General features: G+C 35.1%; 1 long non-coding RNA gene across 2 annotated transcripts; it reads left to right on the top strand.

The window, feature by feature from the left end:
• The first annotated feature begins 365 nt into the window (after positions 1-365).
• LOC133518792 (uncharacterized) lies at positions 366-7,031 on the top strand. Of its 2 annotated transcripts, none has more exons than XR_009799529.1 (2): positions 366-986; positions 6,758-7,031. It is a non-coding gene; the product is annotated as an uncharacterized LOC133518792 (long non-coding RNA). The 2 variants fall into 2 exon arrangements; XR_009799530.1 differs by lacking the exon at positions 366-986 and adding an exon at positions 6,089-6,129.
• Positions 7,032-7,594: the final 563 nt, after the last annotated feature.

Here is a 7,594-nt window from a genome sequence, read left to right as displayed (position 1 = left end):
GTAAATGCTGAAAAGTTTCCTATCGTATTGTCGAACAAATTCATATCTACTTCTGATCTACGCGACCTTAGAAGTTTGGATTGTCCTACCTAATCATTTTACATTTTATTGTTTTCAGAACAAGAATTATTTTACTTCCCACTGTCTATGTAAGGGGACTTAGAGCGGATTCATACTTTACTATACGTGTCGTGTCGAATGATAGTCCCTATGTCAGTTTCTCCAATTCTATTTTGCGTAGGATAAGTTAAAAAAATAATTAAAAATATGTGTTACCGTATTTTTATTCGTGAAATGTTACCTATATTTCTAAGTTAATGATTGTACTATACTTCCAAAAATATGTCTGCCATATGAATATGAAAGCCATTTTTCCATGTAAAAATGAACTGTTATAGGGACCATCTTTTGAATTTATGATAATTTATTCATATTTTAATGTACTCGGGTAGGTAATATTGCAGGCATTATATCAGCACCAAATAAATGCTGTGAACCAGATATATATTAAGTGGCGAATAACGTTTCCAAATCGCATTTTCTTTTGACATATTTTTCTTTTTTTTTGCTCTTTTTTTCACGACCGGTTTGGCCTAGTAAGTCGATGATCCTGGGTTTGAATCCCGGTAAGGGCATTTATTTGTGTGATGAGCACAGATATTTGTTCCTGAGTCATGGATGTTTTCTATGTATTTAAGTATTTGTATATTATATATTATTATGTCGTTGTATGAGTACTCACAAAACAAGCCTTCTCGGCTTGCCGTGGGACTCACTTAATTTGTGTAAGTATGTCCCTATAATATTTATTTATTGTTATTATTATTGTATGTCCGGTAACAGAACTCCCCAGGAGCACTCGGGTGTGTAAGGTCGCTACTCCCCAACTTATTATAATTGTTATTACTTACAGCATTTTTAAGTTGTTCATCGGACACTGAGGCCATTGAAGTTTCAAGCTGGCGGCATCAAAATGGAGTACCTAGGTACTGTTTCAAATAAATGGGTGGTAAGTAAGTACATTTGGTGAAGTGGAACTGCTGATGTTGATCAGAAACGGAACTCTTCCACGCGCGTGATTTGTCTTCTTTGTTAAGTTTGTAGCGAGTAAGTTTCAAGTACCAAGGTTTTTAGGAACCTTTGTGTCAAGGTAAAGGTCTGACGATGGGTTCCATGAGGAAGCGAGGGAACACCTCAAATCTTATAGGCATATAGTCATTTTGGATTTTCATCAATACCTTAAGCTTTTTCATTCCCACTAGTGGCATTTAATGAAGTGGAACTACTGATGTTGACCAAAACGGAACTCTTGAACGCGCGAGATTTTTCTTCTTTGTTTTTTTTTATGATATAAGAGGCAAACGAGCAGACGTCACACCTGATGGTAAGCGATTACCGCCGCCCATGGACACCTGCTAAACCATAGGGGTTGTAAGTTCGGTGCTGGCCTTTAAGATTGGAATACGCTGTTTTCTTAAAGTTTTAAATGTCGTATTGGTCCGGAAATACCGCAGGCAACAGATCATTTCATAGTTTAGCTGTATGAGGCAGGAAGTTTCTAGAGAAATGCACAGTTGAGGACTGCCAACCATCTAAGTGGTGAAAATAAAAATGTTGTAGCGTAGAGCGATGACGAAAAGAGGCGGCAAGGATTAATCCGAGCAATTCGATGGAACACTCGCCGTAATAGATTTGTCCTGATAAGTTTGTAGAAAGTAAGGTTGTTAAAAAACATCTGTGTCTAGATCCAGGTCTGATAGATACCTCAAACCTTATAGAAATACATATAGTTTTTTTTTGGATTTACATCAATATCTTTGGGCGTTTTATAAAAAAAAAAGCTACATTTAATCAAGTGGAACTGCTGATATGTTCCAGAACGGAACTTTTCAACGCACACGTTTTGTATTCTTTATTAAGCTTGTAGTGAGTAAGGTTCTTAAGGTGTACTTAATACATCAATGTCCAGTTCTGATGATGGGTTTCATGAAGAATCGAGGGAATTCCTAAAATCTTTTAGGCATACATGTAATAATTTCTGGGATTTTATTTACATATCAAGCATTATTATTAAAAAAGTGTCATTTGACTAAAAGTAACAGCTGATGTTGACCAGAATGGAACTCACCAACTCGCGCGCGATTTGTTTTATTAGTTAAATTTGTAGCAAGTAAGTTTTAAGTATTAAGGTTTCTAGGAACATTTGTGTCAAGGTAAAGGTCTGATGATGGGTCCCATGAAGAATCGAGGGAATTTCTTAAATGCTATAGGCATATATGTAGTACTTATTGGATTTTCATCAACATATTATCAACTTTTATTCACAAAAGTGACATATGATGATGTGGAACTACTGATGTTGACCAGAACGGAACTCTAACGCGTGTAATTTTTCTTCGTTAAGTTTGTAGCAAGTAAGGTTCTTAGAAACATTTTTGTCAAAGTACAGTTCTGATGATGGGTTTCATGAAGAATCGAGGGAATTCCTAAAATCTTATAGGCATACATGTAATAATTTCTGGGATTTTATTTACATATCAAGCATTTTTATTAAAAAATTGTCATTTGACTAAGTGTAACAGCTGATGTTGACCAGAATGGAACTCGCCAACTCGCGCGCGATTTGTTTTATTAGTTAAGTTTGTAGCAAGTAAGTTTTAAGTACTAAGGTTTTTAGGAACATTCGTGTCAAGGTAAAGGTCTGATGATGGGTCCCATGAAGAATCGAGGGAATTTCTTAAATGTTATAGGTATATATATAGTACTTATTGGATTTTCATCAACATATTATCAAGTCTTATTCACAAAAGTGACATTTGATGATGTGGAACTACTGATGTTGACCAAAACGGAACTCCAACGCGCGCAATTTTTCTTCGTTAAGTTTGTAGCAAGTAAGGTTCTTAAGAAACATTTTTGTCAAAGTACAGTTCTGATGATGGGTTTCATGAAGAATCGAGGGAATTCCTAAAATCTTATAGGCATACATGTAATAATTTCTGGGATTTTATTTACATATCAAGCATTATTATTAAAAAAATGTCATTTGACTAAGTGTAACAGCTGATGTTGACCAGAATGGAACTCGCCAACTCGCGCGCGATTTGTTTTATTAGTTAAGTTTGTAGCAAGTAAGTTTTAAGTACTAAGGTTTTTAGGAACATTCGTGTCAAGGTAAAGGTCTGATGATGGGTCCCATGAAGAATCGAGGGAATTTCTTAAATGTTATAGGTATATATATAGTACTTATTGGATTTTCATCAACATATTATCAAGTCCTATTCACAAAAGTGACATTTGATGATGTGGAACTACTGATGTTGACCAAAACAGAACTCCAACGCGCGCAATTTTTCTTCGTTGTTAAGTTTGTAGCGAGTAAGGTTCTCAAGAAACATTTTTGTCGAAGTACAGTTCTGATGATGTGTTTCATGAGAAAGCGAGGGAACTCCTCATTCTCCTCAATTCTTATAGGCATATAGTCATTTTGGATTTTCATCAATATCTTTAGCTTTTTTTATTCACATTAGTGGCATTTGATGAAGTGGAACTAGTGATGTTGACTAAAACGGAACTCTTCAACGCGTGAGATTTTTTCTTTTTTTGTTTGTTGTGATATAAGAGGCAAACTAGCAGACGAATCAACTGATGGTAAGCAATTACCGCTGGCCATGGACATCTGTTACACCATAGGGATTGTAAGTGCGGTGCCGGCATTTAAGATAGGAACACGCTCTTTCCTTAAAGTTTGAAAGATCGTATTGGGCCGGAAATACCGCATGCGACAGATCATTTCATAGTTTAGCTGTATGAGGCAGGAAGTTTCTAGAGAAATGCACAGTTGAGGATTGCCAACCATCTAAGTGGTGAAGATATAAATGATGTAGCGTAAAGCGGTGACGGAAAGAGGCGGCAGAGATTAATCCGAACAATTCCTCGGAACTTTTAAGTTTGTAGAAAGTAAGGTTCTTAAGAAATATCTGTGCTAGACACCAGTGTCTAGTGTCTAGGTCTGATGATGGACACCTCAAACCTTATAGAAATACATATAGTTTTTTTTTTTCATCAATATCTCTAGGTGTTTTATTTAAAAAAAAGTTATATTTGATCAAGTGGAACTGCTGATGTTGTCCAGAACGGAACTTTTTAACGCACGCGTTTTGTATTCTTTATTAAGCTTGTAGCGAGTAACGTTCTTAAGGTGTATTTATATCAATGTTCAGTTCTGATGATGGGTTTCATAAATAATCGAGGGAATTCCTGACATCTTATAATTTCTGGATTTTTATTTACATATCAAGCATTTTTATTAAAAAGTGACATTTGACGAAATACAACAGCTGATGCTGGCCAAAATGGAACTCGCCAATTCGCGCGCGATATGTTTTATTTGTTTATTTTGTAGCAAGTAAAGTTCTTGAAGACATTTGTGTCATAAGGTCTAGTTCTGAGGATGGGTTCCATGAGAAATCGAAGAAATTCCTCAAATCTTATAGGCATACAATACATACAGTAATGTTTGGATTCTCGTCAACATATCAAGCATTTTTATTTAAACAAGTTAGTGATATTGACCAGAACGGAACTCTTCAACGCGCGCGATTCTTATTCTTTGTTAAGTTTGTAGCAAGCTAGGTTCTTAGGAAACATTTGTGTCAAGGTCCAGTTATGATGATGGATTCAATGAGGATTTGAATTCACAATTGGGAGGAATTGAGGATTTTCGTCAACATATCAAGTTTTTTTTATTTGAACAAGTGACATTTGATGAAGTGAAACTGCTGATATTGAGCAAAATGGAACTCTTCAACGACAAGTATTTTACCTTAGGCGTGTTTTTTATTTTATTTCGTTTATAGCATGTAAGGCTTTTAAGGAACATTTGTGTCAAGGTCCAGTTCTGATGATAGGTTCTACGAGAAACCGAAGGAGCTTCTCATATTGTATAGGATAGGCATACATATAGTCATTTTAGGATTTTCATCAATATTACAAGCATTTTTACTCAATAAAGTGACATTTGTTGAAGTAGAATTGCTGATGAAGAACGGAACACCTCAACGACTTCCAGATTCTTTATTTTTATTACTCTTCTTTCTTTTTCATTATTCTTAGAACAGGTATTTCTACTAAGTGAACCGAACTGCTACTATTAAAAGTAGGTAGGTAGGTAGGTTAAATAGGTTAAAACTGTAAGGATTATTATGTATAAGTAGTCTTTCTTTTAATTAAACATAGGTAAGTAATTCTATTTAAGTATAAGTGTCTTTAAAAAAAACATCAATCGACTCTTATTTGTCACTAGTTCCAGTTTCAGAGTATAAAATCCGGGTACACAGTCACGGCCAGCCGGGTAGCCAGACAGTTCGAATACGGACAAGTTACTGTGAATAAAAAATCTTATCGTCTTGCAAAAGTTATTGTCATAAATGTATAGGTTTCGAATACATGAATATAAAGTTAAAATGCTGGTAAAAGTATTAGTTTTTATCATTAACCATTTTATATCCCAACAAAACTGTTACCCTTACAAAAATAAAATGCTTTCATTACCTAATGTAGGTTACCTTAGGTAATAAATAAATAAATAGGTAGGGACAATCTTACACAGATTGGCCCCAAACTAATCAAAGCTTGTACTATGGGTACTAGGCGACGTTAAACATACTTATTTAGATAAATATATATTTACGTATATACATAGAAAACACGCTTGCCTTAGGAACAAATACCTGTATTCATCACACAAAGCTTACGCGATTCAAACTCGGGACCATCGGCTTCATACTTCATAAGCAGGGTCACTACCCACTAGGCCAAACCGGTCGGCAAAAGGTAAAGATAATTAGGTAAAGACAATGAATAATTAAACGTATTATAAATTGACACCAATATCCATCAAATAGTATAACTAGGTATGCTAAGAGCGGGCTTCAGGCCATTACGTCGCACCTTTAGAATTAAACTAATTTGACTCAAAAAGTACGACTACTTTATATATGTAGTTTGGTAGAACAGTAAGAACTCACTATATGTGTCTCTTTTTCATGCGGTGAAATCCCCCCACCCGGAAAGGGTGGCGACGCCCATTTTATCGACTCTCGAGTCGACTCCAATCTGATACTAATAGTAAGTAAGTACTTACTTAGTAAGCAAATTGTAGTAGTCATCCCTTCTTAGTAAAAGGAAAGTATTGTAAAGATACTACTTTTTAACCGACTTCAAAAACTTTCTGAACCAATGTTGAAAATTAGTTATCGTTTGAAAGTGGGTATATAGTTCCAAGATGGTCCTATTTTTGACAAAACTACGAGGAATTAAGGGAACTCCCCAAATCTTATAGGCGTTTTTTAGTTTCATCAACAGACCAGGCATTGCCATTCAAAAAAGTGCTATTTGAAGAAGTGGAACTTCTGATCAGGACCAGAAAATAACTCTTTAACGATGCGTATTTCACGCTAGACGATTTGTCTTCTTTGTTATGTTTGTAAAGAAGCTACTTGCTTAACGAGGTTTAAGGAATATTTGTGTAAAGGTCTAGCTTACATCATGGGTTCCATGAGGAATTGAGGCAACCTCTCAATTCTTGATGGAACGTAAAACTGTTTATTGACATAATTGTCGATAGGTATCCCATCTGCTCTAATTTACCCCACTTGACGGTACTTACATAAAAAAAAACTTCTCTTAAAAATAGGAAACCGACTTCAAACATAGGTATTAGAAAACAATACAAAAACTGTTATTGTATTTTCAGAAACCATACGGAAATAATGAGGATGCATCGACATAAGAAGAATCGAACATGGGCAAGATAAAGTTCAAGAAAAAAGCAAATATAATGTGTACTTGTGTGTAGTCAAAGAAAGTTGAAAAATAAAGCATAATTAATGGCCATAGAATACAGAACCGATACACGAACATTAAGACTATTAAAAATAGACATATAGGTTGATCGTACTACTCGTACTAATGTATTTCTTTTGTTCAATTATATTATTGCATTAAAGTTAGATTCTCTAGATATATATTATTCATAGGTTCTGTATTCTATACGAATTGTTTCAGTGTAATTATTGTACTAAATACCGTTGACCGCCTGTCAACAGTATTTATTTCTACATTACTATCACAGAAGATTTTAGGCCCTACAGTAGTTTTTGAATTAGTATTTACTATGGACAAATATAGCGAAATGTGAGTTTTTACCTAAAATATCAATCTTTTGTGAACGTGGTGTAGAGTATATACCGCCTAAGACTGAAGTAGCTACGCGGGCAACGTTTTCAAAATAGAATCGTGTTTATGGTCGGCCCATGGTAAAAATAATTAGGTACACGTAGACCCGCTAAATAAACCCCGTGGACCCACCAGGAGAACATATTGGAGAGACTAGAGATAATACACCGCTTTAAGGTGAGAGTCAGAATGGCGGGTGTACCTAAATGAAATTAAATGAAAACCATACCATATTTTTGTACCTAATTTGTACTATTTAGTACCTCCTTTAAAAAAAATTGTACCTCACGGTACTTAAAGTTATCACCAAAAAACAGGTCACCCGCCATCCTGACAGTCAGAATGGCGGGTGTAC

Source organism: Cydia pomonella, chromosome 6 (genome assembly GCF_033807575.1).
Source record: "Cydia pomonella isolate Wapato2018A chromosome 6, ilCydPomo1, whole genome shotgun sequence".
Classification (NCBI taxonomy): Eukaryota; Metazoa; Arthropoda; class Insecta; order Lepidoptera; family Tortricidae; genus Cydia; species Cydia pomonella.
The sequence above is the reverse complement of the archived record's forward strand: the minus strand, read 5'-3'. Positions and strand labels throughout refer to the sequence as shown.